Raw genomic sequence first — 19,097 nt, 5'->3', positions numbered from 1 at the left:
ATTTGAATGCCAATCACAAGAGCGATGGAAGAGCAGTTAAGACAGCTGATATCAGCCTTTGCTGCATTTAAGGAAGAAATGAAATTGAGCCAGGAATCCGTTAAGGAAGAAATGAAATTGGGCCAAGATTCCGTTAAAGGAGAGATGAGATCCGTTAAAAAGGAAATGGAAGCCGTTCACGAAAAGTTGGAAGCTGGTCAAGTAACTTTTAAAGAAGACATAAAAGCTGTACAAGAAAAGATTGAAGCAGGTCAAGACGAAATGAAAAGAGAAATAACCTGCGTAATAGAAAGTAAATTTGAGGCTATGGAAGACAGAATAGGAGCTGTCGAAAATAAAGTCGCGCAAATTGAAGAAAAGGTTTCTTCTGTCAAAGATGAAATAGAAGATAGAGTGTCGGCTGTGGAGCAACGAGTCGAAGGAAGAGTTTCGGCCTTCCAACAACAAATTGAAGAAAGAGTTTCTGCCGTCGAACAACAAATTGATGATAGGGTTTCTGCTGCCGTCGCCAAAGAAGTTGACAGCCTAAAGAAGTGCATAGCGACGGTAGGAAACAATTCTGAAGGTTTCAAATTTTTATCGATGCCAGCTCGTTCCGTTCTGAAACTATCTACATATGATGGGAAGACCTCCTGGCAGGTGTATAGGACACAATTTTCTATCGTTGCGGATGCGAATGGATGGGATTCCCAAGCTAAGGCCTGTCATCTCGCCGCTTCTCTGAGAGCAGACGCAGCGGATATCCTGCAGACGCTTTTCGAAAATCAAAGGCTAGATTTCGAAGCTCTATCCGGCGCTTTGCAGCTGCGCTTCGAGAAATGTTTAAAAGACTACAGCAGGCTCCAATTAAAATCTCGTCAACAGAAGCTCACCGAAACGCTTCTGGAGCTCGCCACGGATGTTGAAAGGCTGTCACATCACGCCTTTTCGGAGTGCCCGACAGAAACAAGGGAAATCCTGTCCCTGCAATATTTCATCGATGGCATCCGGGACCCTGAAATACAGAAAGCACTGCGAATGGCGGATTTTAAAGATCTGAAAAGCGCTTTAGTGTATGCCATGGAATTTGAGGCAGCCCAGCAAGCCACCCGTCGAGACCGCCATCCAGTCAGAGCTGCTCAAGTCCAGGAGCCAGGGGATCAAGTCACTGCTCGTCTAGACGATTTAACTAGACAACTGAACGCCTTGAGACAAAATATTGGTGACAAGAAACCGACCGTAAAGTGCTGGAACTGCGGTGCTGAAGGACACATACGACGAAACTGCAGAACACCCCAGGGCACGGATGCTAAGACCGCTCCTAACAAACAGCAGGGAAACTAATTAGTGGCCATCTCGCGGGGCGAAGGTTGCCAGATCATGAAAAGCCCCAGTTTAAAGCGCTTCAGATTTCTGCAGTGAGAGGCGGCAGTAATGGACTTTTCATAATAGGACATATTAATGGAGTTCCCTGCAGTATGACGATAGATACAGGAGCCAACGTTACCATCATCCGAAAAGATTTGGCTCAACAACTGGGAAGCAAACTTATCTGGACGCCGCCCTGCGTTACCCTACAGACTGTGTCCGGTGAGAAGATCAACATCGATGGAAAAGTAAATGCTAACATCACGTTTGGAAGTGCCGCTTACCATCACACGGCATATGTAGCAGAGATCACTGATTCTTGCATACTCGGATTGGACTTTCTAAGGAAATACAATTTTTCCTTGGACTTTAAAAATAACGAATTGCATTCTACATCTGAGGACATAGCGTTATTTGGAGTCAATGATGAAGTTAAATCTGTCCATAAAATCATAGCACAAGACAATATCACAATACCGGCAAGAACAGAAATTTTATTTCCTGGATCCATAGCCGAAAACAGAAATTTCCGCTACGGCATCATAGAATATCCCAATAACTGTAATAGCCCAAAAGGAGTACTAGTAGCCTCAACACTCGTCGACCTATCCAGAACGGTTATCCCGGTGAGAGTCGCCAATGTAACTGAGAAGGGGAGAATTATTAAGAAAGGTGAAGTGGTTGCAGCATGTACTCCAGTAACCACCGTTGAAAGAAAGAGTAACATCCAAGAATCCGTGTCCTCAGAGAGAATTACATCGGAGTTATTGCAGAATGCGCAATTAAACGATAAAAGAGAGGAATGCTGCCGATCGCGTCATTAAAGATCTTCAAGTTGTTTTCTCCCGCTTGTCTTCTGACGTGGGTCGAACTAGTTTGACTCAACATAGAATAGATACCGGCGATCATCCCCCGATCAAGCAACATCCAAGACGTCTACCGTTTGCTAAACAGGAAGAGATGCGAACACTGTTAAAAGATATGGAAGAAAGCGATGTCATCGAGCCTTCAGTAAGTCCATGGGCATCTCCCATCGTCCTAGTCAGAAAGAAAGACGGCTCAACAAGATTTTGCGTCGACTATCGCCGGTTGAATGAGGTTACGAAGAAAGACAATTACCCTCTTCCTAGAATTGACGACATTCTAGACGCTCTTTCTGGAAGCAAGTGGTTCTCAACACTTGATTTAAAGAGTGGGTATTGGCAGGTAGAAATACAGCCTGAAGACCGAGAAAAGACGGCATTTACTACGGGACAAGGGCTTTGGCAATTCAAGGTGATGCCGTTTGGACTGTGTAATGCGCCGGCAACATTCGAACGTCTTATGGAAACTGTTTTGAAAGGCCTTTCCTACGAAGCCTGCCTCATATACCTGGACGACATCATTATCGTCGGAAAGAGTTTTGAAGAACATTTAGAAAATCTTAGGAAGGTGCTTCAGAAACTGAAAGAAGCCAATCTGAAGCTGAGTCCCGCTAAATGCAAATTGTTCCGAAAGGAAGTGACTTACCTGGGACATGTCATCTCCCCTTAATTTTGTTCCGTGCGCAGAAGGTGTGCGCACGGATCCTGAAAAGGTATCAGCCGTTAAATCCTGGAAACGTCCCGAAAATGTCCATCAGCTGAGAAGCTTCCTAGGGCTTTGCACCTACTATAGGAAATTCGTGAAGGACTTTTCTTCCATCGCAAGACCCCTACACAAGCTGACAGAGAGCAACCAGAAGTTCTTGTGGATAAAAGAATGCGAGGATGCATTTAACAACTTAAAGGAGGCTTTAACATCTGCTCCAATCCTGACGTATCCTCAGCTTGACCGACTATTTATTCTCGACACCGACGCGAGTAATGAAAGTGTTGGTGCTGTTTTGTCCCAAGAAATAGACGGCCAAGAACGTGTAGTGGCATACTGGAGCAAGTGCCTGTCTAAACCGGAGAGGAATTATTGTGTCACCAGGAAAGAGTTGCTCGCCATAGTCAAAGCTGTAGAAAAGTTCCATCACTATCTATACGGCAGAAAATTCCTGCTCCGCACCGATCATGCATCATTGACCTGGCTTTTAAATTTCAAGAATCCTGAGGGTCAAATAGCCAGGTGGATACAGAGACTCCAAGAATATGACATCACTATCCGTCATCGTAAGGGATCATCACACGGAAACGCCGACGCCCTGTCTAGAAGACCTTGCCGAGAAAGCTGCCGATATTGTTCCAGGGTGGAAGCGAAATACGAGCTGCTGACTCCGGTCGCAAGACAAATTACAACATCAACATCGGCTGATCGAGAACCGTGGAGTGATGATGAAGTCAGGAAAGACCAGCTGGAAGACCGCGACATTAAACCCATAATTGATTTAATGGAGTCATCAAACAGAAAACCTACCTGTCAGGACATTTCTATCTGTAGTCCTACAACCAAACAATATTGGGCACTCTGGGATTCACTTCACATTCGAAACGGCGTCTTATACCGGAAATTCGAATCGGATGATGGGAAGACGTTCCGATGGCAACTTATACTTCCAAGATCCCGCATTCCTGATGTCCTTAAAGAGTTACATAGCACCCCTACTGGAGGTCACTTTGGAATAATGAAGACCTTGGAGAGAGTTCGTGAGCGCTTTTACTGGAATAATGCAAAGGATGACGTGCAAAAGTGGTGCCGATCTTGCGATGCCTGTGCAAGTCGGAAAGGACCGAGGAGACGCAGCCGAGGCAAGCTGCAATGTTACAACGTAGGGGCGCCTTTTGAACGTATCGCCTTTGACATCCTGGGACCTCTGCCACGAACTGCTGATGGCAACAAATACATACTCGTTGTCATTGATTACTTCACCAAGTGGCCTGAAGCTTATCCTATTCCTGATCAAGAGGCTGTCACAGTAACTGAGGTAATGATACAGCACTGGATTTCCAGGTTCGGAGTGCCTCTTCAGTTACATTCCGATCAGGGAAGGAATTTTGCCTCGGCAGTAATCAAAGAATTATGCAAACTACTCGGCATTGACAAAACTCAAACGACGCCATTGCATCCCCAGTCGGACGGCATGGTAGAGAGGTTCAATCGAACCATCCTTAATAACCTCTCATTAGTGGTTTCCAGAAACCAACAGGACTGGGACAAGAAATTACCACTCTTTTTACTGGCTTACCGCAGTGCTGTCCACGAGACTACCGGCTATTCTCCATCACAGATGCTCTTCGGTCGTGACCTTCGTCTGCCTTGTGATCTATTGTTTGGCCGCCCTTCGGATGCTCCTTCATCGTCTGAGGAATATATTCAAGATCTCCAGGCCCGGTTTGAAGTGATGCACAACTTTGCACGAGAGCGAGTCAACTTGGCGGCGGAGAAGATGAAGACCCGCTACGACACAAGAGCTACTGAACATCAGTTCCACGAAGGAGACAAGGTGTGGTTGTGGAATCCGACTCGACGGAAAGGACTTTGTCCGAAATTACAGTCACCTTGGGATGGCCCGTATACAGTCCTAAAAAGGCTGAATGACGTCGTGGTTCGGATTCGTAAGTCTTCGAACTCTAAACCTAAAGTCGTTCATTACGACAGGTTAGCTCATTACTATGGCCATAGTACGTAATGTAAATAATTGTAAATAGTATCAGACCATGGTCCTTTTTGTTTATAAATGTGTATTTGATTTGATTTGTATTTAGTATTTGATTTGCATTTAGTATTTGATTTGTATTTAGTATTTGATTTGTATTTAGTATTTGTTTTGTATTTAGTATTTGATAGCATTTGATTTGTTTAAGTTAGTTATTGCATTTATTGTTTATATCGTTTGATATTGTAATGTAATGTATATGCCTCAGTTGCATTTATGCCACAGTTGTAAGTTTAGCTTCCTGTCCAGGGATTGTACTGCCCGGGACGTGCAGTCCTTGGGAAGGGGGCAGTGTTACGAATTTGGTATTTAAAAAGCTAATGTTAGTTCAATTATAAATTAAATGGTTTTATTTCTCGCGCAGTGCAGCGCGTGACGAATATTAAAAGAAAGCTAAGCCGGAAAAATTAAAAATACAAGAGCGCGTGCGTTAAATAAATAAATATCTCTTTTTGATTTCGAGAAAGTACTGGAAAATTCTAGCGCGTGATTTTAAAATCTTATAAAAGGAGGAAAACATCTCAGTTTGTAGTAGTTGCTTAGTTTGTTGTTGTTTAGAAAACTACTGTTGTTGATTGTAGCGAATTCGCGGATTAGCGTTCTTTAGCTGTTTTGAATTACGTTCTATTGTACATTTGAGTAGTTAAAAGATAACTACTGTGAGATATTGTAATACTGCATGATAATTTGAAAATATTTAAGCATTTTTGTTGTGATAATAATAAATTTTTGTTCTTTTTTCATCGGACTTGTGCATTCATTTCATAACGAACCCGTACGCACGCAACAATATTATTTTCAGAGTAGCGAAGTGTTTAGCCTCCAATTTATGATATTTCAATGCTTTGCATATTGAATGTTAATGAGAAAACCAGCATAGTGAACGCAAAGATCTGATTCTTGTGATAGTTGAAAGAGAATTAAGTTTTCTTACAGCATTCTAATTTGCAGTAGCTGTTGGTAGAGCCTCTTTCTACAGCACAAAAGTAGAGGAACGAAACAGAATAATTTACGTTCCACACCGATGATTTATTTATGTTAGTTTAAGTATATTATTTTACACTTTTGTGAAAGGTAAAAGTATATTTTAGGGTACTCCTTGGCTAAACTTGGCGATTTTTGGCGATACATGGATACCGAGTTTGTGCAATTCTTTGACTTGTTATTTTGGCTTGCGTAGCTGCGATTTTTTCCCCAAAAATCGCCTCTACACAAAGCCAAAGTAACAAGACAAAGAATTGCACAAACTCGGTATTTATGTACACATCGACCTATTTTCACTTAAAAAACATCCCGGGATTTGCACAAAAATGGAATTGCGCACTCTCTTGACTTTATCCATGTACATATCGGCCTATTTTCAATTTTAAAAAGTCAGAGAATTTTACAAACTAGGCTTTGCGCACTCCCTTGACTTTGTCCATGTACAAATCGAACTATATTCACTTAAAAAGTCAAAGGAGCAGCCAATATATATATATATATATAATCTGAATAAACTACATTTTAAATCAAACAATGAAATAACATAAAAAAGGAAATTCATCTTAGCACTACACGAAGGAAATATCCACTTACTTTATTTACGAATTTACACGTCTTCAGTCAAGCACAATTCCTTAACAGCATCCAAACACTTTCTAAAATGATTTGAACTAGAATATGTATACTGGTGTCGCCACATGAATTCACAAAAATAAGAGTAAAAAATATCCTCCGTTCGAAAATATCTGATGTTCGACCATACGCATTTCCTTTCTCCAAACAGGACACTTAATAATGGCTACTAAGCAAACCTTCATTTACACACCAGTCAATTAATTCTTTTTCCTCTTTCGTTCCAAATCCTACAGAAACTTCAAATTAAACTTACAACATTCAGCCAATTTACCGTGTAAACCACAAAATAACAACGTACTAATCCATCACACAACAAGCCCTTACCCAAAATCCGACACACACTTTCCAAATTTTTCCCATGATTCAAATTCGCCGCAACCGATTACGTCATAATAGGGTTTCCATAGCATTCAACTACTCAGTTTGTCATAAATGAGACAACAACTTGGCGATAAATGAAACAACAATTTCGCGATAATACAAGGGGTACCCTAAAGCCAATTCTAACCCTGTGAAATAAACGCATTATTGTTGAATAAAGAAAGAAATTCAAATACGGGTCCAGTTCTTGTTTTTGGTAATTTGACTACATTAGGCTATATTAGTTTAATATTACTGCGTATTTCTAGTACTGGTGTTAGAGTACCAGTATCTTTTTTTTTTTTTTTTTTTTTTCAAATTAAAGAATGCGGTAAAACAGAGTAACTGGTCATTAATGTTCGTCGCAATTTTATGTTATTAAGGGGCGTTTTTTTAACGTTTTGTGTGTTAATTTTATTTATTAAATATCATGTTCTTTGCACTTAAACCATAAAATTCAGTTCAAAAGCAATGTCGCAAAATAATTTTAAAATGAGCCCATCTTTAGAATTTCCGATACACAGTTCGACGCGCTGGAGATAAAAAGGTTCCCCCTCCCCGTAGAGTGTTGCCATTGCTCGCTTTTAAATCGTTGAGTTTGATACTCAAAAATTCGTTAAAGTTTTACAAAATAAGGAATCGATCATAAAAGAAATTCCAAATTTCAAATTTGTGATTTCATATGCCTATATTCGCAATAGGATTACATCACTAAAAATTGGATTGCTCTAGATACCGTTGTTTTATCACAATGCGAGAAATATACATACATTTATGCAGATTTTTCATTATTTAATTTCTTCAAATATAATGCAGGACTCTAACATTTCGTGGCAACAGTTTGAAAAGTGAACCGACATTTATAGTGAACCAACATAAAACGAAACGAAAACGATAGTGTCTCAGAGACAAAGCCCCTTTGGGCTAAATCTGATGCACAATGCGGCACATCTGATGAGGTCACGAGGATTCGAACCTGGAAAAATAATTACAAAATTAGGAAGTAAAATTATTGTAAATTAAAGAATAATGGAATTATTAACTGGAACGAAAAAAACTGAGAAGTTACTAATGCCATTTTTGAAGTAGTAATGAAACGTTCGGACTCCAGCTTATAAAATACAGTAAAATTTTCAATAAAATGTTATGCATTTTAAAATCTCTACTATTAAACGGCTGCGTGAGACTGTTTGTGGCATTATCTCCTCCGGAACGGTGGGGAGCTGAGTTTCAAGAGAGTTACCCCCGGATCCCAAAAATTCGTGGGAAGACATTTTGTCCATTTTCGTTTTCGTACGGCTTTAAATAAGCCGAGATATTAATTAAAAACTCTAAAAACGCTAATTTTTGCTCTCCTTTTTCCCAGTGACAATTGTCTTGTGAGCTGGAGATAGAAATCTGCTTTATTCCGAAATATATTGCCAGTTCTCGCTTTCAAGACGTAGAGTTTTTTAATCAAATATTTGTAAGTTTTACAAAATAGGAAATAATAATAATAATAATAATAATAATAATAATAATAATAATAATAAAGAAAATCTGAAAGATTCCAGATTTTAAATTACTTCCAAAGGGGCGTTTATTTAACATTTTGTCTGTTGCCTTTATTTATGAAATATCAGGTTCTTCGCACTTAAACCATAAAATTCAGTTCAAGAGCAATATCGCAATATAGTTTTAAATTGAGCATATCTTTTGAATTTCCGATATAGAGTCTCGCGCGCTGGAGGTAAAAATGTTTTTTCTGTACAACGCTGCCATTGCTCGCTTTGAAATCCTTGAGGTTGTTAATCAAAAATTCATTAAAGTTTTACAAAATAGGAAATCTATAACAAAACAAATTCCAAATTTGGGCATCCACATGCCCATATTCGCAGTAGGATTATGTCATTCAAAATTCGATGGCTCTATGTATCGTTGTTTTATCACAATGCGAGAAATATACATACATTTATGCAGATTTTTCATTATTTAATTTCTTCAAATATAATACAGGACTCTAACATTTTGTGGCAACAGTTTGAAAAGTGAACCAACATTGATAGGAGTCCGACGCAAAATGCCAAAATGAAAGTAATAGTCCTTCGGGACTCGAATCCCTTTGGACTAAAAAAAAAAAAAAAAAAAAAAAAAAAAAAAAAAAAAAAAAACTAAAATTTAAAATTTTTCAGATTTTAAATTACGTCCAAAGGGGCGTTTTTTTAACGTTTTGAGTGTTACCTTTATTTATTAAATATCATGTTCTTTGCACTTAAACCATAAAATTCAGTTCAAGAGCAATATCGCAAAATAATGTTAAATTAAGCATATCTTTAGAATTTCCGATATACACAGTCTCGCGAGCTGGAGATAAAAGTATTTTTTTTCTATATAACGCTGCCATTTCTCGCTTTTAAAGCATTGAGTTTGTAAATCAAAAATTCGTTAAAGTTTTACAAAATATAAAATCTATAATAAAACAAATTCCAAATTTGGGATTTCAGATGCCCATATTCGCAGTAGGATTTCGTCATTCAAAATTCGATGGCTCTATGTACCATTGTTTTATCACAATGCGAGAAATAGACAATCATTTATGCAGATTTTTCATTATTTAATTTCTTCAAATATAATGCAGGACTCTAACATTTTGTGGCAACAGTTTGAAAAGTGAACCGACGTTTATGAGTCCGACGCAAAATCGCAAAACGAAAACAATAGTCCTTCAGGGACAAAGCCCCTTTGGACTAAAAAAAAAATAAAATAAAATAAAGTTAAAAAATAACGATTTTTGAATTTAATATTAGAGTTTATAGGCAAAAGCAAGCAATTCGGCCAGCAGGCAGCAAGCCAGAATTTTCGGTGCAGGAAACTGAAAGTTAACTATTGGTCCCACTCAGCAAAAAGTCCTTGAAGTTGGTGCATAAGCTGACTTAATTCAATATTCTACCGAGAGTTTCAAATGTAAACAAATGGTGGCCACGTTTGGCTTAGTACCACTTAACTTCTAAATTGTTGATAATTCTATAGCTATTGCATGCAGATTAACTAAAGATGCACAACTTCATGTTATAGAAGTTTCATATACAAAATTTCAACATTCTGAGATTACACATTTTTGAGTTATGTAAGATACATACTATTACAGTATTACATTGTAAGATACACACTATGTAAGATACATATTGTAAACCCTAATACGTAAAACCATTACGAAAAAAATCTCTTCTGGATCCATTTTAAATCCATTTTACGACCCTTTTCGCAAAAAGAGTTCTTTATTCTGCCCGTACGTACAGATTTCATGCAAAAAAAAATCATTCAAGTGGGTTGGAGAATCGTCAAAATGGATATTTTCGTTGAAATATGATACCGGAAAGTTTTCGCAATTACAGCGCTTTCTTTACTTTCTTTACTTCCTAGAAAGCCGTAACAAAAACGGCAAGAAACATCATGCGTATTTACTAAGAACGACACAGAATAAAAACTGAAGTCCTTGTTAATTTACTTGACATTTTTAAACGCTTTACATTTAAAAACAATTTTAATTACTTTTAAAACGATTATAGTACTTCGTTGCGGCTCTCAAAAAATCTAGCACAGGTTCATAAAATTTCTAAAATTTAACATGCGGATCAAGAAATTTTGAAATTCTAACATGTAGGCCTATCTGCATGGAAGTTAGGCACACTTATATTAGACTGGTAAGTTTCTAGTCCGGAAGTTTTTTTCCAATTAGAATTAAGATTTGATACCACATTTTATTTACTTGTACTCTTTTATTAAATTTAAATTGTCTGTTATTATTTTACTTATTTTTCTGATTACTTTTAGGGTAAATTAACCTTGTCAGGTTCAGTTTTTTAAGTTTTAAAAAGTAAAGTTACGTAAGTATTAAGATGTTGTAAAGTCTATGCGTCTGTAAAGACATTAGGTATTTTTGAAGCAGGAGAGATGAAAAAGGAGCAACGCCTGGGACTCGAACCACGGGCCTCTCGAATACACGCCGAGCATGCTGACCACTATACTACGAAGGCGGGAGAAATATCTTAGATACTCCCCCTTTTAAAGGGCGACTGGGGGATCCAATCGCCAAATCCTGGGAATGGAGAATTATCATTCACCACTCTTTTAGTTCGGACGCCACTGTAGAGATATTAGGATTTTTTTGAAGCACGCGTCGGGAAAAATGAGAAGTGCTTTCGCGGGACTCGAACCACGGACTCAAAATCCGAGTCGAGCGTGCTGACCACTACACCACGAAGGCATGCTAAGAAGGCAGGAGAAATACCTTATATCTCTTTGGGAACATAAGCTTTAAAAAGAGCTCATACTATTAATTGAAGAATTATCTTCTAGTCTTGTGAAACAAAACAGAAATCAGAAGAAGGGTGTATAAGACTCTTTTATTCAAGCATAAAACTGACAAATGACCTAACTTGAGTTACAGGAAGCCAGCACTTTTGGCTTAGCAGAAAGACGTAACAAATACGAATTTCAAGGTGTAAGAATCGGAGGCTGCCTTCAGCCAACCTGGATACGAGTGTCCCCATAGCTCAAAAGAAGGGGCCCCGTATCTCCACAAACGAGGGCAGCCAGTAACCCAGCCACCCCCAAACAACAAACAAAAATATTAAATCAAAACTAAATAAGCACATCTAACACAAAATTACAGACTAACAAACAAACAAACAAAAAAAATCCATAAACACAAATTCACAATATAGAACACCACAGATATCTAAAACCCATATAAATACAAAATTCAATTTTAACAAAAGATTCCTACTGGCGCCCTATTTTCATTCATAAACTTCATTAGAGCAATAGAATATGATTTAAAAACTTTAAAATTAATGACACTTACATTAAAATCAGTAATGTTAAAAATCTGTCTAATAGGGGCTGTTAAACTACAATCAACCACGAAATGCCTAGCATCACCATCAACCTGACAACTATTACATAATTTATTTTCTTGCAGATTAAATCGGTTGAAATAGAACGGAAACCTACCATGTCCAGTTAAACCTGATTAACATCAATATTGTTCATACATTTCATTTTATTTGTGATTTTAATTAGTTCCATAAATCCTTTGTTTTTAGGTGAAGAGAATCACTGTATTTTTAATTTGTTAATGTAAAATTTTTTCATTCTTCGAATTGCAATTTTCTTCGAAAATGTTACTTCAATATCCATTGAACTGACATTTGAGACCGCCTGCTTGGCCAGGCTGTCGGCCCTCTCATTACCAATAAAGCCTATATGGGCTTTAACCCAATGTAGCTTAATATTTAAATATGAACTCAAAGTTTCTAAATGACTCTTAATTTCGACAATTAATGGATAGAAATTGTCTGTGCGGGAGAGCGCATGGAGAAGTGACAGGCAGTCAGTGTAAATATTTACAGACGTGTGTATAAACAGGGTATTTTTAATCCATAATATGGCTTTTTTGAACGCTTCACTTTCTGCCTGGAAAACTGAATTATATATGTTCAACTTAAACATTCTATAATCCACCTCAGTTCCATAGTAAAAAACAACAAAGGCAGCTCCTACGCTCCCTCCGACCCCAGAACCATCTGTATAAATATCAAACACATCAACAGTTGGATTACATTTATCAAAAACAAAAACAAATCTATTGGAAAGATGTATTAAATGAATATTAAATTTTTCAAAAACATTCTTTGTAATTAAATAATCTTCATACATTTTCAATTCCATTCGTCCAGTTCTAAATAAAAATTTCTCATAATAAAATTCGTATAAAATTGAGAGAGGAGGCAGCCCAGCCGACACAAAGACGGCCTCGGTAGGCACCGTTCTGAAACATCTGGTTAAAGCTAAAGCCCAAGCTCTCTGAATACTGTCTAACTACATCTGTAATCTAACCAGTTCCCCTGCTCTGGATCCCCAGGCTCCAATTCCATACATGATGATTGGAAGCACTACATTTAAGTAAATCTTCTTCAGAATGGAGGATTTCAAGGCTAAACTCTCAGCTGAAAAGGTTCTTCTATAATTTAATAAAATCAGATCAGTTCGTCTTTGTACCAACTTAAAATGTTCTATAAAATTTAATTTGTTATCAATCATAACGCCAAGATATTTCATATTATCTACAAATTTGATTCTTTTGCCTTGATATTTCAAATTTGGTGGTCTAGTTTTTTTACCTCCTCTGAGAAAAAACAATGCACATGTTTTTTCAATATTAAATTGCAATTCTTCTTTCTTTTGCAAATCACTTAGTATTAGAGCAGTTTCATCAAATAATTTTTCCATTTTTTCAAGAGAATCGTGTTTCATAAAATCATAATATCATCAGCATATGCAATTAATTCCACATTTTGAGGAAAACTTCTTCAGAAAGTTATCCACAATAATGTTCCAGAGCAGGGGAGCACTGCAGGAGCCCTGAGGGTATCCTTTATCAATATTCATTACTAAGTCTTTACTCTTATCCTTAAAAGAATTAAAAACAATTTTCCCATTACTAAAATAACTTTTAAATAAATAAAGCAAGTTTCTAGGTATTTTTAAATCAATTAAACCATGCAACAAGAAAGACCAATCAACAGAATCAAATGCAGCCGAAATGTCTAGAGAAATCAAAGCTTCGTGTTGTTTACCTCTAAAACGTCTGACATATCCAACAACCGGGTAAAATGCATCCTCCGTACTTCTTCCAAAGGTAAATCCATATTGAAACTCGCCAAGTGGACATTTATTAACCATAGACTGTAAAATTCTATTAGTTACCAATTTGTCTAGCACCTTACCCAAAATATTCAAAAGTGTAATGGGTCTTTGTTTTCCATTAAGCTTAAGGATCAAAATAATTCGACCAATTTTCCAACAATCTGGAAAAAGAGTAAACTTAAGACAGGCATTATATAGGCCAACAAAAAAATATGGGTAATAGAAAAATAACCTTTTAATCAACACACAATGTATGCGATCCGGACCTGCAGCAGCCATATTCCTCAAACCCAATATAATACTCTAAACTTCATCATATGTGAGTGGTGAGTCATGTTCACTACATTTCAAAACATCATCTTCTAAAATATGTATATCTTCAGGTTCACCCAAATCAAGTACCTCTTTAACATACACAGTATTAATATCTTGCTCATCGCCCATACTATCATTTCTCTTCACATTCAGCTTTAAATTTCGCTTTCCAAATGCTGTCTTATAAAAACTGTCATAATAAACAACGCTTCTTAAAAAATAATTCTCTTTACATACTCTCTTGGTCTTCCTAATCAAACGTTTATAAATAGCCAATTCTCTTTTGTACTTTATCTTACGTAAAATTCTAGTATTATCATCTAATCCAGTGGTTCTTAACCGGGGGTGCCCGCACCCTTGGGGGTGCGGGAATGTATTTTTGGGGGTGCGGGAGAAGCCCCTTAAATATCATTTATTAAATTTCTTATAATAAAATATTTGAAAACTGCAATAGTGTCCCCAATATTGAAGCTCATAAAAATTGGTAGCACCTAGCTCACTTATCGGCAAAAGACACAGGATACGATGGGCGTATACACTACAATACAAAAAGGCATGAAACGCTACAAACGAACGCGAACAGGCAGCTAGGTGACGGAGAAAAGAAAAAAAAAACTTTGTGGGAATACAAGGCGGAGAACGTTATCCCAGCTTGCGCATGCGCTGAGTTCAATATGTGCTACTCCAATGGAATCTACGGATTCACAGATTTGTATCTGCATCTACTGCGTCTGTGTTAGGTTGAGTCAAGTTGAGTCAGCTATTGTGTATTCTGACTTGTCCAGAAACCTCTTGAGACTAATACATTCTTAATAATTTAAGCCGAATAGGATTCAGTGATATTACAAACGTAAGAACATTATATATATAATATTACATTATTTCTAACTAATTAAATCGATTATAGTAAACCCCACTATGTCAAAAAAACCGCAATGGAACGATAAGTATGCCGGTTATGGATTTACCTGCGCAATCGAAAAAGATTGCACGCAACGACTGCAATGCATCTTGTGCTGCAAGATATTTTCAAACAGCAATCTCAAACCATGAAAGTTATTAGAACATTTCAACAATCTGGCGAAAAAGCGCATAGCATGAACAGCTTGAAGTCAAAGAAGGCTCGGTTTGATACCAGTGGAACTATCCTAAAATTGTGCGGACCACCAATTCAAGAACTTTTATTAGAAGCGTCATATCAAGTGGCGTATTTATGTGAAAAAAAAAAAAAAGGAAAGAAAAAGAAACTTCACACGATCGCTGAAGAGTTGATTAAACCTTCTGCTTTAATAATTGCTAAAACAGTTTTAGATTCGGAAGCGCATAAAAAAATCCAACAGATTCAATGATATTATTCAATGATATTATACAATGATATTATACGATAGCGAATACAAGATCTCAGTGAAGATATTTTAATGCAAGTAACTGAAGACATAAAAATCAGTCCACTAAAATAAGCATGCAACTGGATGAGTCAACTGATGTTGATAATTGTAGCCAACTTTTGGTATTTGTCAGGTATGTGAAGGAAAAAGAGGTGATAAAAGAATTTCTATTTTGTGAGCCACTGGAGGTAAATACGAGAGGAATTGATGTTTTTAATCGCATCAAAGATTTTTTTACTAAATATCAATTACCAATGAATGTGATTGGCTCAATGTGCACTGATGGAGCCTCAGCAATGTTAGGCAAAAATTCAGAATTTTTTTCACACATGAAAAGAGAATTCCCGGAAGTTGAAAGCATTGCCAGAAAGTTTAAAACATCATCTACCTACAGCAGTAAATGCAGTAAAATACATCCGAGGGCGAGCGCTTAATCATAGCATTTTTCGTGCATTTTGCGAAGAAATCGGTGCTGATCATACCGTGCCCCTATATCACACCGAACTACGATGATTATCTAAGGGTCGTATGCTTAACAGACTTTTTGAATTGCGTGAGGAAATTATTCAATTACTGACTAGTCAAAACTGTTATTTAGTAAAAGATTTTGAGAGTAATGATGCAATGCTGAGGCTGGCCTACTTAGCAGACATATTTAGCCATTTAAATGAATTGAATCTATCAATGCAAGGATTTGGTATAAATATAATAATATCTAGTGAAAAATTATCTTCATTTATCGCAAAATTAGAAATTTGGATACGTCGAGTAGAAAAGGGGAATTTTGCAAACTTTCCCTTGCTTGATTCTGTTATTGCGAAAAATGAAAAGAATAAATTATACCCGACATTGTAATACATTTGAGACGATTGAGCGAATCATTCAAAGGATATTTTTCTACCGGAAATATTACCAAAACTCAGAGATGGATACTGGATCCATTTCTATTTGACTTAAATTTGATGGATGATAGTGATCTGAAAAAACATCAACTTATTGAAATGCGAGCAAGTGGACATGTTCAAATGGAATTCGAACAATTAGAATTGCAACAATTTTGGTGTTCACAGTTACAATGTTATCCAGAGTTGGCGAACGGAGCACTGCAGTTACTCTTACCCTTTGCTACCACCTACTTGTGCGAAATGGGATTTTCATCGCTTTTGCATAGAAGATTAGCCTAACTGAATACGCAGGAAGAACTGTGGTTTGTAGTAAACCGGGCAGACGAGCCTAATGGCCAGAACATTCGGCGCCGCTAACGCAAATCGCTAATAATCACGGCACAATGTGGCCTGGAATAGCACGCCCTGAAACTAATTTCCAAAACTCTTGCTTAAATAGCGCTTCATTCCACCTTAACCTGAATAAACTCTCTCTATCTCATTTACATTCTGGCATGAAAAAGCATGGATGGAAAGAGAGTGATAGGAAAAGTTTTCAGCTTAAAAATAAACTATTAGTTAGATAGATAAACCTCACAATGCCGTGGGCAAATTTTAAAATCACAAGTAAACACCTTCTTAAATTTGTAAGGCTTCATAAAATACCAAAACTTCCAACTCCAGTGACTCCACTAATTTGAAGTACCTAACATATAACATCACACTGATCTATTTTAAGAAAACCATAATACATTTCCCTAAAAATTAAAGCAAATATTTTATATCAATATAAAGTGTATTACTTTCACTATTATAAATGTTTTTACTTTAAAAAATGCATCCATAACGGAAAGAAACAAAACAAAGTAGTACAGAGAGAAATTGCACAAGTCTGTTAATGTGTCCTATTTTACGCCCGACAAGTTAAATAGAATAATATGTATTCAAAGGCACTAAATTTAGATACCTTAAAGGAGAAAGTAAGAGCAAGTGCAAGGTAAAAATTTAAAATATTTCTTACCAAATAAAAAAAAAGGAGATCTTTTCTTAAACAAACGTCACCTTCCTTTTCAGAAAATGGCATGTAAATAAATGATCCCGCTCGGAAAAAAACATTTTTTTGAAGAACGAAACAGTATCAATCCTTCTTCGAAGCGAATAGAATCTTGGCATCCTGTATTCGAATGTCAGTTCCGAACGATTACTCATTGCCAAAAGTCAGTTAAAAAATCTTTGTTACCCCTTTCACAGTCGAGTGTATTTTAACTTTGTCAGCGTGAGTTTAAACGCGCGATTACGTTTCTTTAGCGAAGCTTTTGGCAATACAAATAAAAGAGCTGCCGAGAAATTAAGCCGGCTTGCTTTAAAAAAACACCAGTGCCAGATTCAAGAACGTAGCAGCCCGATTCAGTTCCTACTAACGATTGCACAGAACAAAAGCCGAAAAAAATTCATTTTGCTCTGGAAGATTCTATTTAGAATTTTTGAATTGTAAATAACAAATTTACTGTGTACAAAATATACTTCAAATAGTAGCAACATTTCTTCTTGCTTCTAAAGGAAAAAATCTGATGTGTACACCACATGACTTCCTTGTACGAAATATTAAATTATATATGCATTTTTCTTGCATTTCATTAAAACTTATTGGATTGAATTAAATCTACTTCGACGATAACGCATAAAGCACAATAGAATAAATGCACTCTTTAAAATTAACTATATTTGTTTACCATAGTGACACTCTGGCGCTAGGTTCATTTAACAGCGTTATATATCGTTCATATTATAACTCAGAATGCATAAAATTTATATCATTTGAAGAATTATCTAATCGTTGCCACATGTCCTATTCAAATACTATAATAAATCTTGAACGATGTACAAAAGAAATTAAGCAAAGAATAACAACAAAAAAGAAAACGTTTTTCACAGAGGATTCAGTATTTCTCATTCAATTAATTCCGTTCTCACTTCGCGACAAAGCGAGAATACATAAAAACTCAAAATATGTATATTAAAAATTACGAAGTAAATCTTAAACACTTATTTCCTCGAAAAAATTCCAGAAAGGATTAAGCATGATTTAATTCGCAATAATAAATGAAGGCGTTATCTTTGTTGTTGCGAAGCTTAGTCTCTCTAGATCGGCAACACATATTAAGAATGAAAATAATTTCGACACATAAGAAATATCGAATTACGATTAAAATCTTTAAAAGTCAATTTTTCATACTTAATTAAAAATACTTTACTTAATAAGATTTTTTATACTTGCTTAAAAAACAATTATGTAAAGTAATAAATGGCACGAAACAGTAAGATTCTGAAGAAAAATTAGACCCCATATGAAAACGTATTATATTCAGTTTGATGTAAAATTGTGTCCGTCATAAATAGAAACTGTTGCCAGCTGATGATGCATAATAGCTTTAATTTATTTTTGATTTTACAAAATTTTGTGACTATAGGTGGAGTAAATTAAGCATTTAGAAAAACATTTTAGCTGAAATTATTTGCAGCGTTTTGCAATAAGTGTATTTTACACCAAGAGTATCATGAAAAGTTTTGGGTTTAACACCCTGCGATAGGCCGACTGCGAAATTTCTGTCTTTATTTGTTGTATGCATTACCGGCTACATCTAAAATTAAATCTAAGGTTTATGGTGATATTTTTTTATAATCTGCAGATGACAGACGCCTCTCTCTATCTATCTGTTATCATTTTTTCTCTCTGTACACACACACACACATATATATATAGGCTTTTTTTCAAAATTTTATTCAAAACTATAACATTCTCTTTTAGTAATTTGATTTCTTTATGTACTATTTTACGTTAACAAATGCAGCTTTTAAAACTAAATTTTTTTA

The sequence above is a fragment of the Stegodyphus dumicola genome, chromosome 6 (genome assembly GCF_044657685.1).
Source record: "Stegodyphus dumicola isolate Sdum_Otavi_A_Nest chromosome 6, ASM4465768v1".
In the NCBI taxonomy this organism is placed as follows: Eukaryota; Metazoa; Arthropoda; class Arachnida; order Araneae; family Eresidae; genus Stegodyphus; species Stegodyphus dumicola.
Note: the sequence above shows the minus strand (reverse complement) of the source record.